The sequence below is a fragment of the Ambystoma mexicanum genome, chromosome 11 (genome assembly GCF_040938575.1).
Source record: "Ambystoma mexicanum isolate Mex_15411 chromosome 11, UKY_AmexF1_1, whole genome shotgun sequence".
NCBI classification, from domain to species: domain Eukaryota; kingdom Metazoa; phylum Chordata; class Amphibia; order Caudata; family Ambystomatidae; genus Ambystoma; species Ambystoma mexicanum.
In genome coordinates, this window is record NC_090934.1 from 147,462,452 (window position 1) to 147,480,278 (window position 17,827).

Below are 17,827 nucleotides of genomic sequence, written 5' to 3' on the forward strand. Positions count from 1 at the left end.
GCATCCGGGTATGGGCACCCAAGCACAGTGCAATTTAGTGGGGAACCCCAGGAGAGTAGGCCCATTAAGGGCATCCTGAAAACCTCTGCCCAGTTAGGTCAGTGGGGGGGGTACCCATCAAATCCTGGCAGCAAGGAGGGATCTGAAGACTCCTCTGAGCATTACAGGACACAGGAGACCAGGTCCCCACATTCTGCCAGCCATTCCCAGGCTCGCAGAATCCGGGAAAACCTGGAAGATCAGACGGGCACCTCTGGGAGAAGTGCTTCTGAGTCAGAGGATGAATGGACCAGGGTTACCCGAACCAAAAAGGCCAATAAGGCAAAAAGGGCCTTGCTTAAGGACCCATTGAAACAAAAAAGGCAATCAGGAGTGTCATCACTCCTTATCATAAGAACGCCAAGTATTCCGTTTGGGAACACTTGGAGCTCTATGAGCAAATGATGGAGACTTTCAATTTGAAGGACAGCAGTAGCTGCATCCAGTGCGTCAAATGGACATTCTCCCCAGAATACTCCAGTTTCTTTGCGGGGCTGGAGGACAAAAATCATTTAAGATGGTCCACCTATAAGGCGGCCATCTTGAAACATTTTTCTGTTCACAGAAATCCTCAAGAGGCTCGCAAGGCAGCCTACAATTTGCAATGTGGGGAGGATCAGGCCCCACAAGAGTTTGTGCAAGAATTAAAGCGTGCTTTTGCGCAGACCACCAGAAGGGTGCACACGGATAGCAGAGAATTTATCAATGCGTTTTTCCATGCCTTACCCAAATACATAATGACCCAGCTCGTGAGAGATTTTCAGGAGAAAAGATCTTTCGACTGGGTCATTGAACAGGCTACCCGGATCTATGAGGTGCAGAAGCCCTTCGAAATTAAAAATAATGCGCCGAAAAACCCCAAAACCAACAGCACCCCTGCTGCTGCCAAGGTGACAGAGGTAAATGTTGCCCCCTTTTTAGATTTGGAGATGGGGGGGCCTAAAAACCTGCCTGCACCAAATAATTCACAGCCCAGAAGGCCCTCGGGCCAGTCACAGACAGGGAGTCGAGGAGGTAGTTCCACAAATGGGGTCCCCCGCTCCCCTGACTATGTAAGTCCCCGCTACAAGGGAAACCGACCCATCCTGGGTTATATGTGGACTCCTCCAGCCCAAGGGGGGGATCCAGCCAAGCGCCCAACCCGGGGAACTTCCCTCCTAACTTCCCCCAGGAGAGCAGCAATTCACCAAATCCTGAGCAGAACTTTTTTCCCAGGTATCCACCCAATTTCCAACCCCAAAACCATCCATCCTCTTTCCCCAATTCCCTGAGCACAGACAACCTAATCGGGGAGAGGGGAGGCCAAGGGTGGAGGGGTACCCAAATCTTCCCAATCCGGGGTATTACCAGAGAAGGGATAGCTACCCTTCCCGGGATCAGCCCAGGGGAGAAAATAGAGCCCCGTATCAGCCTGAGCCGGTTTCACAACTTGAGCGCCAGGTCCAAAATATGGCACGAGATCTGGGTCACATACTGAGGGCTCAACAGAACCCTCAGATGAGTATGCCACCGCAGAATGCCCCAAACTCTGGACCTGGTGCTCCAGAACAATGATGGGGGCAGCACCTCGATAACCCACCGGTTCCCAGGGAGGAGGCACAAGGGGAAGGGGGGTGTAAAGCCTTGGAGGAAGCTTCCTTCCCAACTCGTAAACAGCCCCTGGAAAACCAGGAACCGGAAACAAAATCTCCTGCCCCTGAAAGCCTGCCTCCCAAGGAGCAGAGGGGGGGTAGGAGAAACAAAGGACCCAAACAGAACCACTTTGTGGAGGAGGTACAGGTCTTCCAATTTGAGGGAGAGGGATCCTCAGAAGATCCTGGGAAAAGGATCTTGTCCTTTAGCGATGGGGGAACTCCTCGCAAAGAAAAATGGTTCCCCAGGGATGCCAATTCAGACAGGGGAGATGTGGAGACTGAGCTACCGCCGCCAATTATCTCATCCCAGAACCAACAATACCAAAATCCCAAGGGTCAAACCCATCCTAATGACTGCCTCCAAAAAGGGGGGGGGCGGCCCAGAACCCGAAACCATTTCCAGTTGCCAACTTTTTCTTTCAGATTCCCCAGGCTCTCCACAGAATTCTGCCCAAACCTCTTCGCTAGCAATGTCCAAAACCAGAAAGTTATCCCATCAGTTGTCCAAAAATGTGCATTATATGTGCCCCCTTGAGGAGAAGGAGGGAAGATACTATGCACCGGTACAAGTACAGGGGCAGGGTACAATTTTGGCACTGGTGGACACTGGATCCCAAGCTACCCTTCTGTCCAAAAGGGCCTTTGAGGAACTAAATGCAGGAAGGGGGAGAATTACCGTATTCCTCTCACCTCTCTTCCTGGACAACTGCAGAACTTTGACGGGAAGGAAATTCCTGTCGAGGGGACTGTAGATTTGGACATCAAAATTGGGCGACACAAGGTGAAACACCCGGTCATAGTAGTGCCTCCAGAGGGCACCCATTGTTTACTAGGGAATGACCTCCTGAGAAGGTTGTCACCTCTAATAGATTGCGTAAACAAGGTCCCCTGGACCCAGACTAGCCGACCATAAAATTAAAACAGAGTGTCAACCATGTTAGTTTAAACGGCACCTGCCACATGGTTGAACAAAAATCTGACCAAGTAGAATTTCACTTCCAGAACAACCAAATTCCAGATGTGACAGTAATAGCAGTAGGACAACAGACTGGTGGTGGGGGGTCCTCTCTATTTCTGAAAATCAACCTTCCTTCAAGTTTAAGGTGGTATTCCCCACTGGAAGGAAACACCCTGAAATTCATTACTAATCCACAATCAGAAACTCCCACTCCGATAGTCCAGAAAGATGTGAAATCAGCTCAGAGCCTGGCTGATATTCAGCAAATTGGAGAGCAGTTGTTCCTCCCTGTTCAGTTAAATGATGGCAAGGACTCTGTTCTCGCTCGAGTGTGTGTGAACAACTGTAAGAGCTTCATCAGCGAAGCCATGTTCCGCCAACTCCCAAAAGATCCGGCCATTCTCACATTCAAACTGCTAGACAAATGGGAAATGGACCTGGAAGCACCTAATTCTAAACATCTCCTGCCAAGCAGGTGTATGCTCAATATCTCCATTGGCAACAAGAGCATAGTCCATAATTGTTGGGTCGTGCGAGACGTCACTGCCACCTTTTACTTAAGCAGTGACATTCTCAATCGCTTTGCCATTAGTTTGGACCTAATACACTTCAAAGCTTGGTCCCGATTAGCGGATAATCCCATGGGCTTTGATGATTCAGAAAAAGCATTTAGGTCAGCTCAATTGCTACCTTATGCAGTTGAAATTCAGATTAAAGAGGAAGTCACCATCCCAGAAAGGACCCGACAATTCTCCCTGGGAGTGAAAGCTAAAAGAGGACAAAAATTGAAAAACCCTGATGCTTATATTCATCTAAATGCTTCTCTCCAACAGCAAGGGTTGGGGGTAAACCCAACACCATTAGTCAAAATAGAACATGACACCATTCCAATAGAGGTGGATAACAGCGACTTAAAGAGTATTACTCTAGCCGCAGGCACCATTATTGGAATGGCGGTTGATGACCAATATTTTTCCATTGATCTAGGAACTGAACTGTTAGGACCAATCCCCAAGGACTGTTTTGACAGTGACAGTGATGACAATACAACACCAGACAGGATTTTCACCCGGCATGGGGGGAACTTCCTGGTGTACACTTCTTGCCCTTATGGTAAGGAAGATGTGACTTGTGACTTCAGGAGGGATGAGGTGATTTTCCAGGTCCATGAGGGCTGCCTTTCCCACCTGAAGCCTCCAGTCCAAATCAGCACTCTGACCAGGGACTTCTCCACCCAGCTGGAGGAGGCCGCTGAGATAGCCAAACCAGAAGTCTTTCCAGGCTTCAGGCAGATGGTGGAAGAGAGGGTCAACCTAGCTGACGCCTGCGTGACTCTGGAACAGAAGCAAAAGTTGAAACAAGTTTTCTTGGATTTCCAAGATCTCTTTGTGGTAGACTCATATGACTGTGGTCGCACCAACATCCACACCACAACAATTCCCACGGACCCTGAAATGACTCCAGTGTTTGTGAAGCAATATCGCTTGCCTCTCATATCCATGGAGTCGCTTACTGAAATAATTAAGAACCTTGAGTCCCGGGGAATAATCCGTCCAGTCCACAGCACTTTCAATAATCCGGTGCTGGGAATATTGAAGCCAAACGGCCAGTGGAGACTCTGCGCCGACCTTAGGGAGCTCAACAAAAGGGTCCATACTTCCCGATGGCCTCTGCCCTACATTGACCAAGGGCTGGCCCAGATCAAGGGGTCACAGGTATTCACAGCAATAGACCTGACCAATGGATACTGGACCGTGCCTGTCAGTAGGGAGGACCAATACAAACTGGCTTTTACCTTTGGGGGCCAGCAGTACACATGGACCTGGACTCCCTTTGGATACCTCAACTCCGGCAATGAATTCAACATTTTCCTACATAAGGCCATGCCCGACCTGGGTGCGAGGGGTAACCTGGCTTATGTAGATGATGTCCTCATCAAAATTTCATCTGTGGAAGAACACATAGCGGAGATCCGTTATGTGCTGACGCAGTTGAGGGCCACCGGAGCAAAACTTTCCTTCCAGAAAGCACAGTGGTGTAGAACCCGTGTTAATTTCTTGGGGCATGAGATTACTCCTCAGGGTCTCTGTCCCCAGGAAAAGAAAGTGGAAGCATTTCAGAAACTGAAAGACCCCACAACTCTGCGGGAACTAAGGAGCCTCCTTGGACAGACTAATTACAGCAGAAAGTTCATTGAAGGCTACGCAGAGATCACTAGACCCCTGATTCTTCTCTTGAAGGGGGGGTCAAGTGGGAATGGGGTCCAGAAGAATCCGAGGCAGTAAGACAACTCAAAAGAAGCCTCTCACAAGCGCCTTGCCTAGCTTACCCTGTCAGAAACAAGGAGTTCTTCCTGGAGACAGGGTTCTCTAATACGTGCTTGACTGCAGTATTATACCAAAAGCATGACAAAGTCAATAAAGTAATCTCCTATGCGAGCAAAACTTTATCCTCTGTGGAGGAAAAATTCAACGATTGTGAGAAGGCACTCCTGGCAAAGGTGTGGGCATTGAAGAATTACCGCCCATTTATCCAGGGGGAACACATCATAGTGGAGACTCCACACCAGCCTCTGCAATATCTCCAAAGTGATAGAATCCGGGCCGGAAATGTGAGTAATTCCCGAATTACTTCCTGGATTCTGTCAATGCAAGGCTTTCCTGTGGAGGTCAGATATGGCCAAAACAAGAAGAGTCCCCTCGCGCAAGGTCTGGCTGACTTGCATGATTGTGCCAGAGAAAACTGTCTCGATGACGAAAGTCTAAAAATCAAGGACAACATGGAGGCATACCTTAATTCCCCAAACAAAGTCTTTGAAGAAGACAAGTGTGAGGGAATGCCCACTGTCTATGTGGATGGATGCTCGTACCATGTTGACAACAACAGGGAGAAAGAACTGGTGGCCGGCGTAGGGAATGCCTGGGTGAAGGAGTTTCCAGAACCCTCCACTGGATACAAAATTGGTCCCCGAAGTAGTCAGGTGGCAGAGTTGATGGCTGTGCTGTCCAACATCAACTCCGCGAACTGGTCATAATCACCGATTCGGATTATGTACGGAACGGGTTCGTGGAGCACCTGGTTAATTGGAAAACCAGAGGCATGTTATGTGCTAATAACAAACCCCTGAAACATGGGAAGTTAATCCAAAACATTGATGATCTGGTCACCTCGAATGGGATGACCATCTACTGGAAGAAGATCAAGGGTCATTCCAAAGTAGAGGGACCAGACAAAACTGGAAATGACTTATCTGATCAGCTGGCCAAAACCGGGGCCATCCAAGGGGATCTAATCGAAATAGAGTCCCTGTTGGGGGAAATCCAGGTCACTGCTATCGCTAGGTCCCAGACAAATGCTCACAATGATCTTTCAACTGTCCAATGGAGTAAGGAGACCCCTGATGCTGATTTAATTACAGCTCAGAAGGGGGATCCAAATATTGGTAAGTTTTACCAACACCTTGAGGACCCTGAGAACTTTCCCCTGACGGATACCGATTACATTGGGAAAGAGGACCTAAGAGTGTTGATGAAATGTCCAAAAATGTTCTGAATCCAAGACGGTTTGCTGGTAAGGAAATCCAAAGCTGGCAACGATCAGTGGGTGGTTCCTACCTCATTCCAAAGCCTGATGTTAAGTCACGCCCATGATGCGGCCACCGCCGGTCATAGGGGGTTTCACACAACACTGGAAATCTTAAGAGAGGTTCCATACTGGCCACACATGGGGCAGGACCTCGACCAATACTTGAATTGGTGTCTTGTGTGTGCACAATTTCAGCCATCATCCCTCACGCACCGTGCACCTCTCCAAAAGAGGGGGATGACACTGCCATGGTCAGATTTGCAAATTGACTTTGTAGGCCCTGTAATTTGCTCGTCTAGAGGAAACAAGTACATGTTGACCGTTACATGCTTGTTTACCAAGTGGGTGGAATTTCTCCCAGCCCCAAACTGCAAGGCAGAAACAGCAGTTGCCCTGATGATTAACCACATCTTTTCCCATTTTGGTCTACCTCAAAGGATTGAGTCAGACAGAGGTAGCCACTTCACCAGTGAAGGAATGACAAAGATGTGGGAGATACTGGGGGTTAAAAGGAAGCTACACATTGCTTACAGGCCTGCTTCTTCTGGAGCAGTAGAGAGATACAACCAAACCATTTTGAGCATATTAAAAATGTTTGTGGCAGATTCTGGGCCAAGTTGGGATATCCGATTACCTCTGGTCCTAATGGCTATCAGAACTACCCCTTCATCTGCAACTAAAATGTCACCATTTGAGTTGATGACTGGGCGCAAGATGGTGCTTCCCCAGCATTTGCTCTACAGGACCCAAGAGCAGACACTGATAAATGCCTCCACAACTCATGACTATGTGGAGAATTTAAGGAAACACCTTCAACATGCTTTTGCCTATGCTCAGCGAAATCTAGAAAGATCAGCCGAGAGCATGAAGACCCACTATGATTTGAAAACTACCCGAAAGGAATATAAGGTGGGGGACAGGGTCTATCTATACAATTTCCAAAGGAACCAGGCCAAACAGCGAAAATATTTGCCTACATGGAAGGGACCATTCGAAATTATAGACAAAATCTCCCCTGTTGCATACAAGATCCGCATCCCCAAAGGCAGTTTGGCGGAAGGGGAAGACAAGTGGGTACATATAAATCAGCTAAAGTGTTGCCATCCCTGGCACACGCTCCAGCAACTGGTGGAGTCCTCTGCAATACCAGAGGGGGCCGCTCCAGAGTAAGTCAGTTCAAACTCTAAAATATTCCACATATCAAAAATATAGTAACGTAATGCAAATGTTCCCTGTTATATATTGTTTTTAAAATCCGACTGCAAAATGCATTCAGATGTATAAAATGTACATGTTCGCCACACCATCAATAGTGGTGGGAAAAATGTCGAGGAATGTGTATTGCCGCTTTTGCTTTATCATCCTAGGAGAGAAGAAACCTTGGAGACTGACCAAGGAGGCGACCTGGGGACTGGATCGAAGATCCGAGGGGCCCGGGGTACCGCCCAATCCTCCCATCAGGACCAGCAAGGAGAACTGATTGATCAACTGGAGGGAGGAAAATATGGTGAACTGTGCCATCTATGGAATTGGAAGAAGAGGAGGTGAACATCCCAGATCTTGCGAGTTCCATCAGTGAAAGGACAGAATGGCCATCGCAAGAGGGGGGGCTTGTGCAATGTTTTTACCCATGCATCCGAGCCCTACCATAAAGCTGTGCAGTACTGGCATGGAAAACATCATGATGGCCAGAACTCCCCAGAGAGTGCACAGGGAAAGCTGCCACCCATTTTTGCCTATGTTGTGAGCACAGGAGGGCACTGCCTAAAACCACCATTGGGCTACACACACAGTAGCCTGAAACCATTGGGAATGGCAATGTTGATTGCCAAAAAGAGCTGTGGGGAATTCATTTTCTTAATCCCAAAAATTGTTGCTAGGAACGAAAGCTTAGAATCTAGGCTTTCCAACGAACCTAGAATCGGCTTCCTATTCCCTATACTTTTTCCGTAATCGCGAGACACGCACCCGCAAAATTTACTGCGATTTGCGATTTGGCCCGATTTCTTCATCTGTAGAAATCAGCAGCTTTTTGCTTCTCTTTGCTAAAATTCGTTTTGCAATCTGCTAATCATTCATAGAGTATTGTTAAAGTGAGCCTGAACTAATATAAGGTAGCCATCACCTACCCTGAACCTCTAGAGGGAATTAAAAGCAATTTTAGCACCTTTTCACTTCATTGCCATCACATTCAAAAGCATTTTGGGCCTTTGTTTCAGATCTCTACCTGTTTTCCTCTAAGCTTGCTGGGGGGGAACTGCATTTCGTATTGCATTTTGTTGGGATTCTTGAAGACTGTGTGCTCTCCTTCCATTTCTTACAGTGCATCGGGGGGGAGTGAATTGTCAAGGAAAAGTGATTACATTGCCTTTTGTTGAATCATTGCGTTGTCCTTGAAGACATAAAAGCACTCTCAGCTACCTCATCCTCTATACTACTCCTAAGTAATCAAGTGTACTACTGTAACATTACCCATTGTGGATCCACATGATATGTCTCAGTGTACTATCAGATATTAATTTATTATAAAAGTGTGATATATATATATATATTGTTTAATTTTTCAAATAAACCTTTTAATTTGCAAAACAAACCTACTTCTTGGCTCAGTGGGGTCAGGGGGATTCTAAGAGGGGGGTGTTATACAAGGGTTGTCATCCAGAATACTGAACTGAATATAAAAATACATCAATAAAGGTTTTCCTCAGCATCCCAGACTAGGCACTGACTTAGCTGTAGTGTTGATTGTATATCGCTTACAAAAGTGGGGGCTCAGACCCGGGATATTCTGGGTTAGATTTACCACTTGTGCAGATTAATACAGTGTGTCAACTGACCAGATATACATATCCGGTTAGATCACCACGCTGTTTTACACTGTGAAAGCATCCCTCAAAGGAACGCTCTAAGGAAACGGTCTGTTTTGCAAAATAAAATACAAACTTCTGTAAATCAGGAAGGAACTCAAATTCCAGAATGACGACCTTGGTAGATATGAAAATAGCCAGAGAGCACTTCTTACATAAGGTATTTGTGAGAGGTGAGTGGACTCATCAGGACCAAATGGTCTGGTTGCAGGCAATCGCGCAACAGGTCACTGAAACAGGGTCAGATACATGGAGAAATCAGGGTCCATTACATGTGGAGGGGGGTGTTATACAAGGGTTGTCATCCAGAGTACTGAACTGAATATAAAAATACATCATAAAAATACATCAATAAGGGTTTTCCTCAGCATCCCAGACTAGGCATTGACTTAGCTGTAGTGTTGATTGAATATCGCTTACACCATGTCCGCCCCTCCAACATGCACATGGCAATGCACAGGGCCCAAAATGTACAAACGTCAATAATATAGAATGTACCATCACCCATGACTCATGCCCTGCCTCTCCATCCCCCAAAGGCACAGGATCAGACAGCGATGCGAAGCCGACCACAAAAACCAAGGCAACACCAGCAGGTAGGAGCAGAGGAGATGACGACGGCACCAGGCCGTCCACGTCAAGGGCTGGCCCAAGGCGAACCACCACCCCCAAGCCACAGCAACCCGGCAAACAGGGCCCACAGGGCAGAGGACCTGGGGAGCAGCCAGCTCCGACACCTGGAAATGTGCCACAGCTAGGGAAAACTGGTGCCATAATGGCACACATGACACAACGCACACCAGCCCTGAAGGCCACGGACAAGACAACTCCTGCCCCACTGCAGCCACCTCATGTGGACAAGGAGGATTCACCAGCGTGTGGCGATGATGAGGCGCCGCACTCAGCACCCATAAGTGACATCTGGGAGGTGGCCCAATCTACCCTACATAGCGTGGAGGAGGACGGCCAACATGATGATGCTGACATAGCAGGCCTATGCATGTCAGAGGACATTGTGCATACACCATCCCTGCCGCCGACACAACAGCACTCCCTGGGACATGGGTCTTGTGTTTGCAGCTCCGGGGGGGAGATGCCTGTAGACGTTTTCAGCCACAAAGGAGTCCGACTCCACCTCCTGTCCAACCACCAGCTGGAAACAACATACGGTGCCTAGAGGCCCACATGACCCGCATGGAGGAGTGCCAGTAGGCCATGCAGGATATGGTGGAACAATACCTGGCAGATGGGCAGGCCACTCGCCAGGCCCACCATGACAACAACCAGGCACTTACCCATGCTATGTACCGCATGGCCAGGCGGGGGCGCAAGGGCATGGAATCTGTGACGCGGGCACTCACACAGTTGGCTGCCACCATGGGGCCAATGTCATGCTGCACCGGGCGAGCCACAACCCCCACCATTGGCGAGCACCACCCTAGCAAGCTCGACTCAGATGAGCCTGGTGCGTAGGTCGCTACTCAGCATGCATCGGCCAATGGGGGCACCAGCCTCCAAACAAAAGGGTCCGTCAGTAGCTGGACATACATGCAGGAGGGAGTCTGGTTGGACTTGTACTGGGTGCATGGATGTGTGGAGGAGTTGAGGGATGGGGTGGTGGGTGGGGGGCAGGGGTGTGTGAGCGAGTTGAGGGATCGAGGTGGTGGGTGGGGGCATTTTGTTGAACAAGTATGGTGTTTGCTGCACAATTATTCCTGCAAATGGTACATATTTCAAATTTTCTTAATACAACTGGTGTGCACATGAAGTACTCATGACTGGACATTGATCATTGAGTGTGTGTCTATTTATTTGTCAACAGTGCCCAGTGTCCAACATTCTAAGTGCCATGTGCCATGTGTCACTGTGTACATTAGTAATATTGTTCGATCGAAGATTGGCATACATCACGTTCTTCAGGCACTTTCTGCTGTGGCTGACATGCATAATCTCCCCCATCATCCTCCTCAACTGGTAGTATTTGCTGGCACAGTCTCACCTTTCTTCTCTTCCTGCTCCTCCCGTGCATCCCCTGGTTTCATGCCTGCTGGAGTAGTGGCAGTGCAGGCATGTCCTCCAGCCCCTGTATGGCACTGCTAGTGGTATCATTTTGTACTTGGAAGAGGTGTGGTTTGTGGATGTGCTCCTTTTGTGCTGTGCCTGACTCCATTGCCTCCAATTGTGCTGATTGTGTTCACCTGTGGCAGTTGGGTACACAGCAATTTGCTATTTACGGGTGATCCGTGATGCAGGTATTGCCGACATCATTGTGTCCCTTATTACCAGCATCTGGATGCCGGTATGTGCATGTCCGTGTGACTCGTAATGTCCTCTTCCTTGCGGCATGTCGGTATTACTGGCACTGCGGCCACACGCTCGCGCACACACCAGTATGGTGGTGCACGGCCACAGCAGGTCCCTGTCAATGCTGTTGGTACCAGCATCTAGGGTCATAATATAACGGCCCGGTAATGGATGCCGGTATTGCCTTACCGGCACCGTTATTAACAGAGCGCCAACCTTGTAATGATAATACCCAGTGGGCATATTTTCACTTGGTACCTGCATTCTCAACCATGTGATGTTTGTGAGGCTGCAATGACTCATTGTTAAGCAGCATTGAGGAGCTTTATGCATCTGTGTGAGTTGAAAATAGAGACCCACTTTGGGTTTTAAAAGGTTAGGGTTGGTGCTGTGTTCTTTTTCTTGGTCATGCATGCCTTGCCTTCCAAGGGATGCTACCCTATCCTTTTCAGGGGCAAAATGCCTGCTAGATGAAAGGAACTTAGTGCAAAGAAACTCATGTCTTCTGCAGGTGGGCATTCTGCCCCACTCCTATCCATGCATTCCTTTAACCGATCTCAGACACTGATGATGTATCTTTTTGTCTAAAGTTATGACAGAGAGTTGGAGCCACTGAAATGTATTCTGCTTAGCGTAATGATGCCTCCAGGTGGACGTGCGCTTTGTATGATATGATATGCTCAATTATGCCTCTGGTCGCATTGTAGCGTGCCTCCACTGGTGTGGTGGGATTTTGGATAGTCGTCATCAACAATGATGATAGCGGATATGCACTGTCCCTTGTAGAAGACAATAATCAGATTGTGGGCCTCATCACGAGTTGGGCGGTAACGCCGGCGCTAATAGCGCTGGTGCTATCTGCCCTTCCGCCAAACCCACCGGCGCTATTAGCGCCGGATCACGGGTTTGGCGGATTTGGAAATCCCCATTCCCCATTGAGCTCATTCGGGAATGTCCCATTCCCCATTGGGCTCAATGAGGAAATTTCGCACTCTTACTACTGGCGGATTTCCTGCCGGCGGTATGAGCGCAAATTTTCAGCATATTTCCCCCTAGCTCAGAGGTGGGGATAAATCCGCCAAAGACCTGATTTGGCGGACCCTTAAATCCGGCGGCAATAGGGCTACCGCCAGATTTAAGGGATACCGCCAAACTAGTGAGGAGGCCCAGTGTTATGGTATGGTGGTTTGTATTGGACGTGACCCCCATTCAGTGTGTTTTTGTGTGTGTGCTGACTGATACTCACCACTGAGCCACTTGTTGCCGAAAGTTCCCGATGCCAGTGCCTGGGGGTTGTGGGAATGGCGTGATATGTAGCTCTCGTGGGTGCATCCACAGTAGTTTGCATTCACATGCATCACATTTGGTATGCACATTCAGCGAAGGCCACATTTTTCTGTTCTGATGTATGTGTTCTGTATCTCATGCGGGTTGTAGTGCTACATGTGTGCAATCTATTGCCCCAGTACACGTGAGAACTGGGCAACTGCATAGAAATCTTGCACCACTCTTTGCCTTGCCTGCACATTGCAATGCATGTCTATGTGGCTGTGCACACGTGCAATGATGCAGCTTAGGATCGGTTTGTGGCAGCATGATTGTGTATGCTGTGAAATACCTCTGACAGTGGCTGTGGTTCGTTGGAATGTGTCAGTGCCCAAGAAGTGGAGGGCAGTTTAGACTTTCACCAAGGGTGGTGATGGCTGTGAGCATACAGTTTGTGACACCAGGTAATTCTCCCACTCCCTGACCAATTCAAGGAGGACATAGAGGGGAAGCTATATATGCCATATACTTCCTCATCCAGCATGCCGAAATCATGGTGCGTGTATGGTAGATTCTGGCCCTCCTCCTCCTTCCATGAAGCAGTAGGTATGTGAGCAATGCATGGGCGGGCATGGTGGCGATGTTTCAATGCGATTGCATGACAGGTTCTAAATCTGGGATTGCATGGCGCAGTCTCACCTTGTGCCTGGTCACGAGTGGCGGTACAATTGAAATCCTTTTTGTTAGCGCAGATGCACAACTACGGGTTTGTTTGCAAGTCATGGGGCGTGTTTATACATTAACACGTTGCCTCCGTCCCCACGCTCATGTTATCCCTCATTTCTCTACTTTAACCAGTACGTTTGCATATTCCACCCCCTGCTTGGTCTTTGCACTGGCCATTCCATCAGGCCTCATGCAAGGCACACAGACATGGCGCATGGAGATGAGAGCCTGCACAGAGGCCAATCTGTAAATCGGTGGATTCAGAGTTGAGCGACGTAAAGTGCCCTTTTCTGGTGCTACTTTCTTATGCACAGCACAAAAAAGTTCTGTAAATCAGGCCCTGAATCTGCTCACCGCCACATGTTTAACCTGCCACCGAATAACAACGTTGTTACTATTAAAGACACATTTTGAACAATCTCGTTCTGTGTTGCAGTACCGCTGCATTGGCACAGTGCAGTTGTTCTGCTATTGTGAACATGTACTAAAGCTATACTTATTTGCATGGGTGATTTGTTTTTCTCACAGGTGTAGAAAAGGTTCTATGCTAGAATATCGCATGTTTTTGGTCGCATGTAAAAAAACATATTTTTTAAAAGTTTTTTTACCAAATAATGGAGGGCTCCCCTCACTCCCCACTCACCTACCTTATCTCCACTTTTAATATCCCTTAATCCCTTATCTCAACCCCCTGTCTGCCCCTTCGGGGCAAATAATAATAATAATTTGGCATTTATATAGCGCTACGAACCCTCAGGTATCTGAGCGCTGCTTATTATTACCCACGGTGTGTGGTGCTCATTTATCGAGCTCGGAAGGATGAAACGCAAACTCTGCCGGGATTCGAACCTGCGTTAGCAGGCTCTGCACTGATGTCAAAGCGAGCGCTCTACTCGCTGTGCCACTTGACCGGCTTAATAAGTCAAGTACAAAAAAAAATGACTCCGTTATTTTTACCTGGAACCAACTTGGTGAGTACCGCAGACTGAACGTCGTGCGGGCACCATTTTCTGTAATACGGACCAAGGTTGACTGTGCTCATACCAGAGCTTGCCATATATGCCAAAGGTCTTTATATCTAATGTTCCCTCAATGCGAAAAAGACTCATGATTTCAGTTCCCAACATCTGCCCTATTTACAAATGACTATAGTTTTTAGAATGTGTCCTATTTGCCCTTATTTAATCCCTTTTCATTGTCCTGTGGCCTTCAATAGCTGAAAACCTCCACTGGTGCTTTCTCTAAGTTAAAACACCTAAATGACTCTCTCACAACTTCATATTGGGTCATCAGCTCATCACACGAATGCTAGCTCCAACACAGGTGTCATGTGTGAAGCCAATGTTTTCTCTCTCTCTTTCTTTATTTCTCTGGCTCGGTCTCGCTCTCCTGTCTCTCTCTGTCTCTCTCCTGTCTCTCTCTGTCTCTGTCATTCTCACACACACAATCTAATCCTCTCTCTTTCTCTCATGTTCTTTGTGCTCTGTTTCTCTTACTGTATCTTTCTCTCTCGCTCACTGTAAACCCCCTCCTCTGTATCTGCTGGTAGGACTCTCGTTGTCAGGTGTGCATTTGCAATTCCTAGAACCACCCCACTCGTTGCTGACCACTGCACCACAAGAGCCATAATAAGAATATTATATGTGTATTATTGAGCAAGAAAATTATGAGAATCTCCTATAGACATATACATTATGTTCTGATAGAAAGTTAGCATTCTAAGATGGGCAGTCCTGCAATGCTATGGAGAAATGTGAATGGAACAAATAGCCCAGTGTGTGTGCCACCCTGGCATGAATACAACTAAGCACATTGTAGGAACATAATAATGCCCGCCGATCTTTAAACATGAGAAATATGCCTGTGATAAAAGGGTTGTATGCTTTAGTCTCTAAGTAAATAATACACACCAGGCTTACTGCTAATTTTATTTGTCCCACAACTCACCAACACATTGAGATTTTCTTAACATTGGCCATCTGTACTGATTCAGGCAGTCTCAGGATTTGGATGTGAGGATAGAATGGCTGTGGCATCAGCCATCCCTTCGTGGCACGTGCACCATGACCGCATAGGAATGATGGCTGGGCACACTCTGCTCTTATTGTATGAATAGCTGCACAAACGGTCTGTCCACAATGCACAAACATTCTATGGGAAATTATACAGTGTTAACCGCCCCTTGCCAGGGCTGGAACTGGGGGTGATAGTGTGGCAGCCCAAGTTATCGGCCCGAGCAAAGCAATGGCCTATAACGAGGGCACCGGGCTGTTACGTGGGCAGTGGGGGTTTAACACTATTAGCAAAAAAACAAGTGTTTTCATTCATTCAGCGGGATGCGAACATATTTAAACAAAATGGCCATCGTGGTTATAGAAGGGTCCGTACAGATCCCCTCTTCGATGACCATGGCGGCTGGTAAAAGGAAGCTGCAGCATGTAAGTGGGGATCGGGAGGGGGGTTGGGATATTTATAAAGGGCAGGTGGGGGGATGGCGGCCTGTGGCAGTGAGACAGTCTGCAGGTCCCATGGAATTCGGGCTGAGATTACAGGTTTCAGTACGCGATAAGCAGAACCAGATTGGCCACAGGTCCCTCCCCCCACCCCCCCCCCCCGAGTGGGGCAGGGTGCCCCCCACCCCCCCCCCCGAGTGGGGGGGCAGGGTGGCTAATATATAGGATGATAGGCATATACTTTTCTTGAACCCTTCAGAACATCCTTTCTAGAAGAAACAGGGAAGGATAGTCTTGCTTCAAGTCACTCTAATCATAGCCTTTGTGATCCACATAGCTGCTGTTGTTTTTGTGACATTTAGAAGGACACCCTTCTGCACGTGCCCTTTGGTTGCCAAACTTTGTGAACCTCATGACGGTGTGATAATTCAACAAAACAATAGTTTTTGCTGTTGAAACCAGGAAAAAATCAATTGCTCTTCCGTTTTTCCCAGTGATGTTATAAACGTTGTCAACTAACTTCCTGTAAGATCTTTGATGTGTATCAATGGAACGTGGCCCTTCCATGCATTCATCTTTCGTTCTACATCTCAGAGCAACAGCCCCTTAATGTGGCCCTTAGGCTACACAAGATGCAGGCACAGTTATGTCATACTGAGAGCTCAAATGGGACATGGTTACCAAGAGACCAATTCACCACTCTTTGACTAGCAGTCTGCAGTACCTCATGGACCAGCAGCAGGTAAGCCTTCAATACACTTTCAATATGAATCCTAGTCTTTCAATTCAAAGTACAGAGTGCGCATGTCTCCAAATGGTCTTTTGTTTTTGCATCTCTTAATGAATAGCATCTACGGGAAGACACCAGCCAATCAGGAGGCAAGGAATATGGGCAGAATCTGCTTGCAAGCACCCGAGTACTCTCCTGGCCACTTGGTCCTCCGTCGTGGGTCCACAGTTGTGTTTATTCGCCTATTGCCACGTGCCACTTTCCCCATTGCCCTGTGAACCTCTGCCCAAAATCACCGACTAACTCATGCCCTGGGAACCCCTGCCCAAAATCACCGACTAACTCATGCTGCGGCAGTCCTCTCCATGTCCCAAGTGCCTGCCTGCAATCCAAGCAAATAGTAAACAGGTATAAGTCAATTCAACATAACATTCACAAGGGGAAAGGCAGGGCAGAACAAGTGAAAGCAATTGGGAGCCAGAACGTGATGTAATGAATTCAGGATAGGTACCAACACAGAGACGGTACAAGATCAACATAAATAACCAGAGGAAGAGTCGATGTGAAAACACAATGGAAGTCACATTTCATCTTTACGTTAGGGCCCATTGTGGTTGCACCAGTCTGGGTCTCTATTATTAGCCTTGCCCGGGGTAGGTAGGGCTGGGAAACGTCACCCGTTTTAACACCAGTCTTAATAAGAAAAAGTCAACAATGTGAAGGAGAAGTCCGGGACAACCACAAAAAGTGATACTGGGGTTTCTTTCACTCTGTATCGGGGTCCTATTCTTTAAGATGTCCTGTTCTTAGTCTGAATAATAAAAGAATCCAAAGAATGGGCAACAGAAATATAAGAGGTTCTGAGCAATTTTGGCCCTTGTCTAACAACAGCAAGTTCTTGTGAAGGTGACCTAACGACAAGTATTCCAAACGTATACTTTAATGTCCATCCCTGGGCTGACAGATTTCACAGACTTCACTGAGTAAAGGTTCTCTGAGCCATGCTCAGTCTGGTCATTCCATCAGTCACTCTGCACGGAACAGACTCTTCTACCCTTTCCCAGTATTTGTTGCGGATTCGTGGGGTTCGTGGGGTTCACCTTTTCCCTTCTTGAATGTGATCACTCGTCTCTTGAGGACCCCATGTAGCCTGTGTGAACATCCTTGTTAAATCAGGGTCTGGCCTAGGGTCAAACCTGCAGCTTATTGCTTTGGATCAGGATTTTGAATGTGAGAAGATGTGTGGATCAGGATCTGGACTGGAT